At 40.1% G+C, this 15,510-nt stretch overlaps 1 long non-coding RNA gene across 1 annotated transcript in view; it reads right to left on the bottom strand.

Annotated features, from left to right (window-relative positions):
- LOC132382345 (uncharacterized) overlaps positions 1-15,510 on the bottom strand; it is a 74,938-nt gene that overhangs the window by 14,503 nt on the left and 44,925 nt on the right. Inside the window, exon 2 of the long non-coding RNA XR_009508287.1 lies at positions 7,962-8,148. This is a non-coding gene — a long non-coding RNA (uncharacterized LOC132382345). The remainder of the gene's footprint in view (positions 1-7,961; positions 8,149-15,510) is intronic.

The following is a 15,510-nucleotide window of genomic DNA, read 5'->3' as shown; positions in this document are numbered from 1 at the left end:
CCAAAGCCTGAAGTGCTCACTCCAGCACTACTTGCATTAATGTATTGGATTTTATAGCCAAAGATAACAACGCGTAATTTTACTATTAGCAAATTGCAGAGTTGCAATAATCAAACCTGAGGTCATTATACAAGTACTTTTGATTGCAGATTATAACTTTCATCGCAGCTTTGTGAACTATGTAGCAACTGCTTCCACGTGTGACAGAATCGGGAATCTTTACAGATATCCACCTTGCCCCTGCCTCATTTGTCACCTGGATGTCACACTACACAGCTTTGAACTGGCTGGCAAGAGTGACATTTACAGTTTTAAAATGAAAGCACATCATTTTCACTAATTTGACACACAAATGTAATAACTATTTACCTTGAGGAAGACAGAGAGTTAGCTTCTTGTGATTCTTGCCATTTGGTGCTCATTTTCTCAGTCTGTCAAATAGGATGGGATTAATGGGACAGTTTGTTCAACAAATCACATTAGCTGAAAGCAGACAGGGCAAAGAAAAAGGAATGGCAGTAAGATCCTTGGAGCACTTTACTGATTTAGAGAAGCGGTATGACTGAAGATCTGTGTAAATAAAACATACTTACATGTGACATTTACAGAAGTATATTGTGCAGAGAGAACTGTAATTGCATCCTGCAGCTCAGAATTTTTTTAGAAGAACACTTTTAGTCAGGTGGGAATGAAACAAAGTTACTAAAAGAAAGCCTCCATAACTTTGTTTTCTCTATTATATTTATATAAAGAGCTGCTGATGAATTTTGAGTCCTACTTTGTCAGTCGCTGTAAATATCAGGCAGAAATGGCTTTGTTTTTGATCTATAAAATTGTGGAATCACACTGGAGCTTCCAGATGCTGATGAAAGTGAAGAGGAAAAGAGGAAATGAAACAATCTGGACTGCATAGTGTACTTTACTGTACCACAAACCTCAGCTCTGAGCTAGAAATGTACTCCTGCAGCCAAGGCACAGAGTTACATTCTTCATTTATCAAATCCATGTCCAAACAGAGGGGGCCCTCCCATTGCAAGGAATAACACTTAATATCACCATCAACCAAGTTCTGTTTCATAGATCCTGCAGTCTGCACACCCGTCTTCAACATGTCATTGCCATTAATGCCCTAGATCTGAGTATGAATGTCTTCCACTGAGACACTTTCATGGAAACCCGGACTGTAATTGAGGCAGAATATATATTAAACACAAGAGCTTCTGCAGATGTTGGAAATCTTGAGCATCACACACGAAATGCTAGAGGAACTCTGGGGAATAAACATCCTCATGAAGGGTCTCAGCCCAAAGCTCAACTGTTTATTCCACTCCATAGATTTTTCCTGACCTACATAGTTCCTCCAGTATTTTCTTTTGTGTTGCTCTGAAAATATATTGTCACTGACTACCTTCTGAATAAATTCAGCACTGAAGCCAACATCTTTGTACAGCCACTGAGTATGCTACTGGGAAGATTGCCCTTTAAGTACCCACTAACTCTGCCTTGTGATGTTCCAGAGACGCGTGGTAGAAAAGTACAATTGGTAGGGTTCAGCACCAAAGAAGGGCAAGAGTAGATATCTTGAGGTAAGCCCCTTAACTCTGAGTACTAGGCTGCTCAGAGATAGTCCCTCTGGCTTCTGAAGACTAGCAAGTCAAAAGGCTTTCATTAGACTAAATAGGTAGGATATAATCTTTTAAAATAATACCTACTTTAGAGAGTTCAATATGCTTCTAATCACCTGCTTTCTTTGTTTACCCTGGCACAATGATGGCCAGTTAACAGTTTAAAAAGAAAAAGAGGTAGAAGTATGGGATTAGACTTTACTGGTAATCATCAGGGACAAAACAAACTTTAAATGTTGTGTATTTTAAAGCTACAACCTCAGAATATCAACCATATCTTCATTTTAAATCCTGCTGATGAAATGACAACTGAACACTGAATAACACTTTAACTCTTTACTTTCAGAAAGAAATTCCATCTTAATATCAGCATGAAACACCACTCCTGGATTTATACAATTCACAATAAAGCAGAACTGAAATCAGGTGCCTAGAAATTTTAATATACTCATATGGATCTGGAACCTCACTGGATCTGTATAATTTGTGGAGTCACTGTTGTGAATTTTCATAGTTACAAATGGTCCACCTGAGAGTGACTTGGGTACAGGAATATAGTAGAGCAGTGAGAGGGACAATGGCCACAGACTATGTGCCAGACCTTTTGTGTCAGTTAGGCTGCAAGGTCAGTCGTGTGGAGAGTGCAGTGTGCTTTTTTAGTGCTGGGATGGGTTGACCATTAGGTAGGTAGGCAAGCAAATTGGCTTGGAGTCATGGAGATCAGGATCACCAGTATGGGCCTCAACTGATATTATGGTCCGTGGCTGATAGGCCTGGAGTGAGGAGTGAGATCGAATGATCTTTACCAAGATTGTTGTGCAATGGGGTAATCAGTACTGTAGGTATGGAGTTATGGATGATACCAGCTTCAGAGGTAAGTATGAACCTTAGAAAGCAGCTTTCTCAATCCAGGGCTATGTACTGAATCATTTTGTCCCACAGATCTCCAACAACAGCCACTCCTGGGACAATTTTGTCTGATCCTTGCTGCAATACTTTAGAAATGAAGTTTGATGGATGAATGACACCACCCTGTACAAGTGTCGAAATTGCATGGAGCACTGAGGAGTAAATCACAAGGTCTGAACCAATTCACCAACCTACCAATTAGCTTTTAAATTTAAATTTCCAGTTAAGTTCCTCAAGTGGTGTGATTCAACATGGAAGTGTTAACAATCCTGCGACCTTTCAGCGTAAAGTAATTTAGAAATACAGTTCCTGCTAGGGAATTTCTGCAAATTCCTTTCACCCTTGGGCTAGAAACTTAGAAGCATCTGCCAAACTCCAAGTAACTTACAATTTATAAAGCACCCCTGTACAGCGTGAAAATATAGTCTGTTTTCAATTGTCAAAGAGTGATTGAGGAAAGCCTCTGGTTGCAGAGTGGTATCGGTTACAATGAGAAGATGTGCGGCCTGTGGGGTTGGTTTATCACCGTAATGTAGTTAATGAGTGAATAAGGAAAAGCATTGTGAGTGACTTCTTTGTATAGAAAGTTGTTGTATAAACATTGAAAACTTTGTCACAACCGACAGGCTGATATAAGAAACTTAGGGAGAAAACAGAATAATACTAATTTAGTGATAGAACAAGTTTGTAAAATTAATTCTGGACCCATGAAGCAAAGGATTGGACTTCCATTTAATAGCTGCAATGGCCTGTTTCTATGGTCAGGTTGTTGTTGTATTTATACTCTGAATGGTCACTTTAATAGGCATCTCCTATACCTAATAAAGTGGCTACAGAATGTATGTTCTGTAGTCCATCCACTTCAAGGTTCAACATGTAATACATTCAGAGGTACTATTCTGCACAGCTCTGTTGTAATGCATTGTTATTTGAGTTACTGCTGCCTTCCTAACAACTTGAACTAGTCTGGCTAGTCTACTCTGACTTCTCTCATTAATAAAGCTACAGACTCCTGCTCACTGGAAGTTTTTTTTTGCTTTTTGCACCAATCTTTGTAAATCTAGAGATGGTTGTGCATGAAAATCTCAGGAGATCAGCAGTTTCTGTGATACTCAAACCACCCTGTCTGGCACCAACAATCATTCCATGGTCAGAATCAGTTAGATCACATTTCTTCCCCATTCTGGTGTTCGGCAGAACCCTCTGGGTATGGACCTCACCATGAATATTTAAAACATTAAGTAAATAACATTTATAAAAACATTGAAACCTATCGAATATTAAAAGGCCTAGATAGAGTGGATGTGGAGAGAATGTTTCCCATAATGGAGGGTTCTAGGACCAGAAGGCACAGCTGCAGATTTGAAAAATGTCCCTTTAGCAATGAGATGAGGACGTATCTCTTTAACCAGAGGGTGATACATCTGTGGAATTCATTGCCACCAACTGCCAAGTCATTGAGTATATTTAAAGTGGAGGTTGATATTTCCTTGATAGGTAAGGACATCAAAGGCTGCAGGGAGAAGGCAGGAGAATTGGGTTGAGAGGGACAGTAAATCAGCCATGATTCAATGGTGGAGCAGACTCGATGGACAGAATGGCCTAATTCTGCAGTTATGTCTTATAGTCTTATGGTCTATATAGTAGTGAATCCTGCTGATGCCAGTAGACTCCAAATAGCATATCTTAATAGAGCTCAAATCTGCGGCAATGTAGGTGATTTTGGCAGTCATACTTTGAATAAAGTGGGGCCAGCAAGTGTAGCTAATGGACATTTTCAGGTGGAAAAGAAACAGTGGAAAGAAAAATTCCTATGTCTTTACAATCTGAAAATTGGGAATAAAAGCTAGCCCTAAATCTGGATTTTGAAGACATGTTGTAAATCTATAAATAGTTTAATGAGGAGAACTTTGTTTTGATACTTGAATATTTGTTGTTCTCAAACTACGCATATCTAAAATAAGGACAAGGGATTTACTTCTGAAGCCAGGAAAATTTAGTTTTCTTGGAACCTAATCACAACATGGAACAGATTACTAGTAAATGTGGCAAATATGAGTATGTTGTAATAACTTATAATAGGACAACTAAGTGCCAGCCATTGGGCTGTGCTACTTATGTTTAGTTAAGTTCCTGATGTGCTTTGCCATAACCAATAAGTGTCTCTTGAAGTTTGCTTATGGAGTTGGGACAGTATTTCCCAGAGTTTATTGTTATGTATTTTTCCTATCTTATTTTACCTCCCTGAGGAGTGAGTTTTATTAGCTTTTGATGTGTATGATGCATTCTAATGTGTATGACCCTTCCATGCCCTTTTTGTATATCCATAAGCTGAAAAAACATGGCTAATGTAGATGGAAGCAGGTTATTTAACTTGGATGATGATCATAGAACTAAAGGATATTAGCACCAAATGGACAAGCTGTAGCTACAACGTGAAATTAGATCAGTTCATTCTTTGCCAATTAAACTCCTGGAACAAAAAAAAAGAACCATTATGCCAAGAAATGTATTGTGGAATATGAATGGTAAGAGTTGATTAGAATATACTGAGTTCATTTACTGAGAAGTATTTAATTTCACACGGTTCTGTCTTTGGGAAGTTGTACCTACCGTTGGTTGGGTGCTTTGTGACGTTGAATGGTTTCAATATAAGGTATATCATATTTTGTGGAGCGGTCATGTTCAATAGCTGGAAAAAAATTCTTGTGCCACACCTTTTCTCTCAGGTGCTTCAGTTGTGGTAAGGAAAGATTCTGATTAAATGTTCAACCATATTAATATTTCTACTCGGTAAAGATAAGTCTATCTCACCTTGGGTTAACCGGTGTGTTCAGTTAAATCAAAAGCAAAGACTGGCTGCATCCAGAACGTAGAAAGATGGCATTTGTAAGGAATATCTCTCTTTTATTCTGTGCAGCATTTTACTATATTCATTTTCTGAATATATACGATGTACTTCAAGTTTGATATGCTTTGCATTCAATAGTCTGTGAGCCATACAAGAAAAACTGTCTGTGAGGCTGCATGCTTTCAATGCAAGAAGACATTCCATCAGAATTCAGAATTATAAAGTTGTGCTACAGCCGCCACAAGAAAGCACAATCTTTATCTTCCATCACAGAACTTCCCTTGTGTGTGTGTGGGAGTTTCTGTGTCATTGATTGAATATTGCAGCGGGACTCAAGACTGCTGACAGGAAATCTGTATTACCAACCCATTAAAACACTTCTTTTGAGTGCTGCTCATAAGCAGTATGCTGATGGGCCTTTCATAGGTGCCGTGCATACAGCCGCAGGCTCCTATCTCTTCCTGTGCACGGCCAGCAGTAAAAGTTGTGACCTTGCGTCCTCAGGAAACTGTCTATGCACCAGCAGTAGCAAAAATATTTGTTGGAGGGCCATTGCCTGACACGTGCTCAAACTGCACTGAAAAAACAAAAGAGGGATGTCTGATTCAAATATAAGGAAATGAATTTGTGAGGTGCAGCCACTACTGGGACTATGCCTCTGTCCCTCGGCCTATTGTTAAGGGAGGAAAAACATGAGATCCAACACATCCTGAGACTTTCTGTCAGCAGATCTACTAGAAAAATAAACACCAGTGCATATGAAAGCTGCTTCACTTTTGTTTGGTATAATATTTTTACAAAACCTGTCAGTAATTTAATGGATGAGGGTTGGGGGAGTTAGCCCAGTGTTATACTGTTGGATCATCTGGAATTCTTTTTCTTTCACACCCTATAATAGGAAAGAATATGTTATTGTTTTAAAAAAAAGTTATGATAAACATCCATCAAGGTTCCCCAAAAAAATTATGTCTCCTTTTTTTCTAGCTTGCTTATGTGAGGTTTTCAGCTTATTAAAAATAATCATGCACAAGGTTCTTATTGACCTTTATCAGGCTCGTTAGAAAAACTGGAAGTTTTTTTCGGGTGTTGGAAAAAGATATTAATCAGATTCTGCATCATTTCAGTTTTCATAGCTGAAGCTCACCACTTTAATTAATATCTGGCTGTCAAAATTTTACAGTATCTTCTGCACTGTGAGCCATCTGTGAAGATTCGTTCAGTTGTTTGAACCACTTATTTCTAATTTCTTTGCTTCCATTTTTTAAAAAAGTAAAAGTTTTTGAGAATGGGAAGTTTTTCCATAGTTCTAATCTTTAAAAATTGCAAAGGCCACAACAATTCTGGATTCTTTTTCATGGAATAAGTGAATAAAAAAATTACCGAGTTAAAACAAATGAACAACACAGCATTTGAGACGAAAGGGAAAATGAGTCAGAGTTGAATGACACCAGGTGTATTGCAGAGGAGGAAACGTGGCAGATTATATAGCTTCATCTAGCTTCATCCAGGCTTTACCTGACCATGTACGGACCCTTGCCACAGTGCATTGTTTCCCTTCTGCTCCTTTTGTGTGGCTTTTGTCCAACTGGTGGATGCAGAGCATGGGAAAATGCCCTTAAGAGGGCAAATAAAAAGAACGGAATGAAACAAAACAAGGGGGGGGGGGGAGGAAAATTGAGTCTGATACTGTTTGACCTGAGGTGTTGTGGTTCTCAGAGAAAAAGTGAAACTAGATAGCAGGCATGGCGATGATGTAATTCACCAGAAGGACTATGGAAATCCTCTGAAAGGGTTTGGTTTAATTTAACCCTCAGGTCATGCACCTGGTAGGTCACTGCTACCTGTTTTCCCCGTTTTTTCTTTTCAAATACATTCTACCAGAAATCACTTTATTGAGAATGATCTTTTTGCAATTTTTATATAGAAGTTTTCAGACATGCTTTTATTTTATACCTAACAAGGATATTCTGAACTTCGTTTGGTTTTAGTGTGATAAATAAAAGATAATTATTTTTTAAATATGCTCCACCTGAGGTCCACGTGCCATGCCCTGAATATTGCACTACCAATTACTGATTACTGATTTAATGCCGTATCCTCTGACTAACAGACCTTGCTTGTGACAGCACACCTCACACATTTCCGCATTTGGCTTTAATTGGCATCTCATACTGCAGCTACAGGCTGTTTGAAATCCTCCCACTCTTCAACGTTCGTAAATGCCTGACCCTATACCTTGTGATAAAGTTTGTGCTTACTTTCTTCTGCATTAACACTTTTATTAGTTGTATTGAATTTGGTTCTCCATTCACAGCACCTCTGCAGCCATTTTTAAACAGAATGGGTTCTAACCGTTTTTCGTTATCCTCTACAATCCACTGTTTTCTGTAAATTTAGAAATTTAGTGCACTTTCCTAACCTAGATTATTTATATAGATTATGGAAAAGGAGAACTCCTGAGATTTTTTCCCTGGGGAGCTCCATTCATCAACTTTACAATTGCTAATCCCTGTATTGTTCAGATAAGAAATGTGTGTATTTCATTAACAGTAACTCCTTACAAATTGAACGGATACCTTTCATTTCTTTTCATTTTCTCAGTTTCTGTCCAGCTTCTTCGACAGCCCCTTGGGATCGAGAGTGCCTTACTTTCATCCCAGTTTTGTGGGTTCAGTGCTGACTGATGTGGGAATCAGGAGATGGTGGAGTTCTTCAAATGATGCTCTTTGAAAGCAACTATTCCAAACCTTTGCTCATCTTGTCCTGAAATCAATAACTAGGAATGAATTTCATTGTGCACATTGGAACAGTTAAATTTTCCTTTAAAACTTGGAAACACATATATGATAAACAAGTTTTCACATTGTAACCACAATAAGAAATAAGAGCAGGAAAAAGGCATTTGCCCCCCCACCCCTGAGCCTTCTTCTTTTGACAATATTATGACAATAATATACTTCAGACCCCATTTTTCTTCCCTATCCTGTTTCTCTAGGTTCCTTTATTCTTCAGGCACCTATCAAACTGTGATATGCACTGACATTTGGCTAAGAGATTAATATTTCATTATTTTTTCCTCCTTTTTTGAATAGTTGCATTTGCTACCTTCCAGTCACACAAGAATAACTGTGGGATCTTTGAGTTTTAGCAATGATAACAAGACCATTCACTGTCCCGATGGCCATCTCTTTCATAACTCTTGCAGAAAGACCATCGCATTCTTTAAAGTTATTACCTTTCACTCTCACCATATTCTCTAGTACTTTTTTAACTCCTGCTTAGTTACTTGTCACAAGACTCAATATTCTGGTACTTCTAACAGGCCTTTTATTGTCTTCACTGAAGAGCAGAAGAAAAGTAGTTGTTAGTTTGTCTGCCATACTGATGTCATCTTTTATGAACAGTAGTATTGCACCAGATGTTCAATACCCTGGAACATTTAGACTGCAACTTTGTTATCTCTACGAGCACATTTCTGTAGTGGCAAATGTGCCATACTTTTTATGATGATTTGTACTGTTACTGTTACAGATGCATCATGCATTTAGATATCATGCCATTAAATTTGGCCTTTTCTTATTTTACCCTGGTCTGACCCATTTGCTAGCTTGCCTTTGTTTCTACTGCCTATTCATTTTGTTTACTGCATTTATAACTTCTAGCTTTGTTTCTCTCTCACTCTCCTGGCTCTCCTAGTGCAGGAGTCTCCTGTGGCCTGTCCCTTCTTCAATAAGTATACTGTGTTGGATACTGTTGGATGCATGACCTCCCAGGGGAAAAATGCAGCAACAACCCAGATCATGGCATCGTGGTGGGAGACGCTAAACATAAAGAGAGAGTCAGCACAAGGAGAGTGATAGTCATAGGGGATTTTAATCATAAGGAGGGCAAAAAGGCATTTCTGTAACTGCAGAAGACTCCAGGTTGGTATATTGCCTCACTGATGCTCGGATCAAGAACATCTAAGAGCAGCTACAGAATATTCTGAAGTAGATATCCTGGAAGTCCTGGCTCACATAAGTATCAACAACATTGGGAAAAGAAGGAACAAAGTCATGCAATATGAGTTTCCGAGTTAGGTATTATTTAAAGAGCAGAATCTCAAGGGTTGTAATCTCTAGATTGCTTCCAGTGCCATAAACAAGTAAGAATAAGAGCAGAAGGAGACAAACTCAAGGCTTCAAATAAAATAAGGGTCTGCTTTATACTTGCCATGACATCCAATGATTTCTTTTGATTTCCACTAGCATTTCTAATTTCCTTTCCCCAATGAAAAAATAAATTAGGAACGCTAAGTGGATTAAAAAGAAAATCACTGGCAGTCAGAATTAAGGCAATTGTAAAGGCATTCTGTAAGTGTATTGACAGCAAAAGAATAAACAAGGAGTAAGGAACAGCCCAACAGGGACAACATGGCAATATGTGAGTGGAGCCAAAAGGTATAGGAGGAGGTAAATGAATGTTTTTCATTCGTATTCATAAAAACATCAAACCATGTGATTAAAAATTAGGTGACAGTCTAGTTCAAGTCTCCATATATAAACAGGAACCACTAGATATCTTAGTGGGCTTAGAAGTTGAAACATCTCCAGAACCAGTTGGGATTCATCCCAGAATACAGTGCAAGGCAAAAGAAGAGATTACTAGAGATCTGGCTTAGATTATTAAGTTTTCAAACAAGAGAAAATCTGCAGATGTTAGAAATCAAAGTAGTGCACACAAAATGCCACTGGAAATCAGCAGGCCAGGCAGCATCAATGGAAAAGAGTTAACAATCAACGTTTTGGGCTGAGACCCTTCATCAGGACTGGAAAAGAGAGATGAGAAGTCAGAGTAAGAAGGTGGGGGAGGGGAGGAAAAAGTACATGGTGGTAGGTGATAGGTGAAACAGGGAAAAGAGGAGGGGTGAGGTAAAGAGCTGGGAATTTGATTGGAGATGGGGGAATCTGATAGGAGAGGATAGAAGAGAATGGAAGAAAGGGAAGGGGAGGAGCACCAGAGGAAGGTGATAGGCAGGTAAGTAGAAAAGGTAAGAGAGGAAATGGAAATGGGGAATGGTGAAGGAGAATGAGCCAGGGGCAAATTACTGGAAGTTCAGGAAATTGATGTTCATGTCATCAGGTTGGACGCTACACAGGTCCCATTGGGCTCTAGTGAACTACGAGATGACTGGACGATTGATATACGTGGTCCCTTTTTCATGAAAGCTGTCAGGGAAAAGACCAGTGAGCCTTCCATCACTGATAAGAGTGATAGTGAAAGAAGTGTGGGAGAAGCTTAGTGATGACTTGGAAAGGGAAGGGACTAATCAGAGACAGAGACTTGGATCCACTTCAATTTGCTTACTTGCACAAGCAGATATCATTTCATTGGCTCTTCACTCAATCATAGAACATCTGAACAGGAAAGATGCACACATCAGGATGGTCCTTATCCACTCATTCTATCACTGAAATATTTCCACAACCTATGAACTCTCTTTCAGAGACACTTCATCTCATGTTCTTGATATGTATTGCTTGTTTATTATTGTTGTTTCTATGTTTCACTTTTCTTTGTTGCCTTTTGCTCATTTGTTGTTTGCACATTCTGTTGGATGTGATTTTTCATTGATTCTATTAATTTTCTTGGATTTTCTGAGCATGTCCGAAAGAAAGTGAATCTTAGGTTTGTGTATGGTGGTATATTTTTAATTTGATAATCCATATACTCTAAATTTACTTTGAACTTTGTGGATTTGTCAACAGAAGATCCTACCTGACCAATTTTGAATTCTTTGAAGAAGTAACAATGTGTACTGAGGAGGGCATTAAAGAGACAGCTTCACATCGACTTCGATAACACATTTGACAAGATCCTGCATGAAAGACTGGATCAAAAGGTTAGGGCCCAGGGAATCCAGGCCAAGTTGGGAAATTATGGCCAAAATTGAATTTGTAATCGGATTCAGAGACGGCAGAAGGTTTCTGTTTTAATTAGGTGCTAGTGACTGGTGGTATCCCACAGAGATTAGTGTTGGGAACCTTGCTGTTTGTAATATAGGAGCAGTTGGGCTGAATGGCCTATATGATTCCATGACTCTATTTCCCATCTCACCGTCTAACTAGTTTCAACCATCTCCAAAAATGAGAGTGAACAATTCTGCAACGATATTTCTTCTGGTACTTTTGAGGTGCAACTCAACCAGCTTGTGCAGGTCGCACACGCCCCAGAAGTGCTTCCAGAAACCTAAAGCCTTTCACATTCACCAGCTTTCCAGGCACACATCATTGCTTCACCCTCTTACTTACGTGCATGTCAACATACAGCACTGGAACATATCCTAGGAATCTTTCCTTTAGCTTCTTCTCTTTCCTTACTCCCTAAAATCTGCTTGCAGAACCTCCTGCCTCATTTGACCTGTGATGTTTAGTTGGACCATAACTTCTGATTCTTTACCTTCCTCTTTCAAGATACTCTGCAGTTTTTTGACAACATCCTTAACTTGGGCACCATGGACACAAAATAACATCATGTGGTCAAGTCCATGGCCACGGGAAAAAACCTTCTGTTCCCCTAACTATTGAATACCCCATCACTGTTGCTTTCTCATTCTTCCTCTTCCTCCAACCAGTTATTATTCCCTCACTATTTCCTGTTCATTTCATGCACGAACCACCCTCTGTGTGAAGAAGTTACACTTTAGTTCCTTCTCAAATCTTTCCTGTCCCACCTTAAGCTTGTGCTCTCTAGTTTACAATTCTTAGCCTGGATCTCTGGAGCTGATGCCAATGTTCAAGTACCATAATATACTCACTTTATAAAATCACCCGCAATTTTTATTGCTTTCTTCTTGCTCTCATGCAGAATGTTTTTTTGTTAATTTTCACATTTTCATGGTCAGAGTCAAAAAACACATTCAAACTAGCCAACTGCAGTAATCCTATTTACCAGTGCTTGCGTGGTCTGTTGGCTGAGGGTGGAAGAATGACTCCATCACTCTGTTGTTCCTCCAAACATTCACTCAATCCCCCACTCCTAAGCTGTGTTGTGATCACTGCCCTTATACGTAGTGACAAATCCCCAGCCTTGTGGATGTGCTAGAGTTACTCCCAGCACCACGCCAGCTTCAAATCACAGAAATAAATCTGCTGTTGCTGGAGTCATTTTCTGTAAGTTCCACAACTTCCCTCTTGGCACAAATATGTATCCCATTTGGCTGAGCTGCCCTGTCATGCCTTATCTCATTGTTAACTTTCCAAGGCACATTTGATGGCCTTATATTTATGACAAAGTATTTTTCAGCCAGTAATGTACTTCTGTAAGATAGTGACCATTGTGTTGTAGGAAATCAACTTGAGTACAAGTGATTAGATTTTTTTTTCTGGTACTGACTGAGATAAATATTGCTTCAGACATCAGGAATAATCTTCATTATTTCTCAGAATAGTTCATGGAGACTCTTACAAACTTAGTTTTATATTCTATCTGAGTGAGAGCTAATTCTCCTTGAATTTGACTGATCCTTCTTCCACCCTCATCCAGTAAGCCACGCAAGTACTGGCAAATATAGTTAGTGTGCTAGCTGGCTCGGATGCGGTGTTCGACCTCGACAATGAAACCATGTCAAAATCAACAAAAAACCCAACTTTTTTCAGGAGTGTAAGAAGTAAAATTTGCAGGTGACCTTATAAAGTACATCACTGTTCTTGAATATTGGGTAGCAACTCCAGAGATTGTACCATGATGCACTAAATTTATTGAAGCTGGAGAATTGGGCTGAGAGGAAAAATGGATCAGCTGTGACAAAATGGTGGAGCAGACTAGATGGACCAACTGGCTTAAATCTGTTCCTATATCTTATGTTCTAATGGTCTTATCAGGGCTAGGAACTAAACACTAGAGAGCACAAGTTTAAAGTGGGAGGGATAAGATATGAAAGGGACTTGAGGCATAACTTTGTCACACAAAGGATGGTGCATTGATGGAATGAGTTCAGAGAGGGGATCAAAGATGCAGGTATTTCTGGATAGGAAAGGCTTAGAGCAGAGTTCTCATCCTGGGGTCCACAGACCCATCAGTTAATGTAAGGGTCTATCTAGGGCATAAAAATGGTTAGAAACCCCTGTTTAGAGAATATGGACAATGTGGGCAAATGGGGCTAGTTTAGGTTGCACAATGGTCAGCATGGACAAGTCAAGCTCAAGGCCCTTTTTCCCTGCTTTAGTACTTTGTTAGACTCGATGACCCTACACCAATGATGTAGTCCCCGAATGTGAGTAACCAGCAAAGGCCAGAGTTCATTGGAATTTCCTACTTTATTTTTTAAAATTTTTCCTCTGAGAAACTCATCACTGGTAAATGGTGCAGGAAGTGGGATAAAGTGTGAATCTGCCATTCACACTTAATCCCATTTTATTCGTACGTTCCCATCAACTCCCCTCAGATTCTGTATCTCACCTGTGCACTAGAGGCAATCCACAGTGGCCAATTAACCTACAAATCCAAGTATTGCTGGGATGGAGCATCTGGGGGAAAATGCATTCAGTCACAAGGAGAACATGCAATTGCAGACAGTCCATGCCAATGTCAGTATTGAACATAGGTTGTTGTAGTGGTGAGGGTTCAAAATACCAGCTGCCATTCTTTACCCACTTAGACTTTACCCACTTAGACTTTACCCACTGTGGAAAGCGGCCAGTGAGTGAGTTGGCCAGTGAAGGAGTGGAGATTTGAGGCTTTGACTCGAGAGATTCTGGCAGTTTTGGCAGTTGGACTGTGCAATCAAGTAAATCAGGATTTGAATAGCTCAGCAGAAAGCTGTTGATTAGGTAATCAAGATTTGAATAGCTCAGACTCAGCAGAAAGCAGCTGATTGGGCAATTGAGGTCAGGTGGCCAAGCAGTTTGGAAAGTTCAAACAAATAAATACAGGGTTATCTCAAGTGGAGCAGCCTGTGGAAAGTGGCCAGTGAATGAGTGGAGATTTGAGGCTTTGACTCGAGAGGTTTCGACGAGAAGAGGCTGAGGACGAGCTTCACTCCAAGTGAGGTAAGGCTGGGTAAGTTCCTTTCAAAGGAGAAAGTTTCAAAAGTTGAGGCAAGTATTGAGTAGGTCATGGCAGCTGAGATTGGCCCCGTGGTTTGGTCATCCTGCAGCATGTGGGAAATTAGGGATACTTCCAGTGTCCCTGACGACTATGTGTGCAGGAAGTGTGTCCAACTGCAGTTTCTGGCAGACTGCATTGAGCATCTGGAGCTGCGATTGGATTCATACTGGAGCATCCGCGATGCTGAGAAAATCATGAATAGCACATTCAGTGTATTGGCCACACCGCAGGTAAAGGCTACACAGGCACAAAGGGAAGGGGTGGCCACTAGACAGCGTAGCGGTAGGCAGGTAGTGCAGGAATCCCCTGGGGTCATCTCCCTCCTAAACAGATATACTGTTTTGGATACTGCTGGGGGAAATGTCTCATCAGGGGAAGGCAGCAGGAGTTCATTGCACCATGGGTGGCTCTGCGGCACAGGAGGGAAGGAAAAGGAGTGGGAGAACTATAGTGATAGGGGATTTGATTGTAAGGGGAATAGATAGGTGTTTCTGCGGCCGCAAATGAGACTCCAGGATGGTATGTTGCCTCCCTGGTGCAAGGGTCAAGGATGTCTCTGAGCGGCTGCAGGACATTCTGGAATGGGAGGGTGAGCAGTCAGTGGTCGTGGTGCACATAGATACCAACAATATAGGTAAAAAATGGGATGAGGTCCTACAAGGTGAATTTAGGGAGTTAGGAAATAAACTAAAAAGTAGGACCACAAAGGTAATAATCTCTGGATTACTACCAGTGCCACGTGCTAGTCAGAGTAGAAATAGGAGGATATTTCAGATGAATATGTGGCTTGAAAAATGGTGCAAGGGGGAGGGATTCAAATTTCTGGGGCATTGGAACTGGTTCTGGGGGAGGTGGGACTGGTATAAACAGGAGGGGCTATACCTGGGCTGGACTGGAACCAATGTCCTAGGGGGAGCGTTTGCTACTGCTGTTCAGGAGGCTTTAAACTAATGTGGCAGGGGAATGGGAACAAGTGCAGAAAGACAGAGGGGTGTAAAATGAGGATAGAAGCAAAAAGTAGTAAGGTGAAAAGTAAAA

This window comes from Hypanus sabinus, chromosome 28, assembly GCF_030144855.1.
Source record: "Hypanus sabinus isolate sHypSab1 chromosome 28, sHypSab1.hap1, whole genome shotgun sequence".
NCBI lineage: Eukaryota > Metazoa > Chordata > Chondrichthyes > Myliobatiformes > Dasyatidae > Hypanus > Hypanus sabinus.
This window is presented reverse-complemented; position numbering and strand designations above follow the sequence as displayed.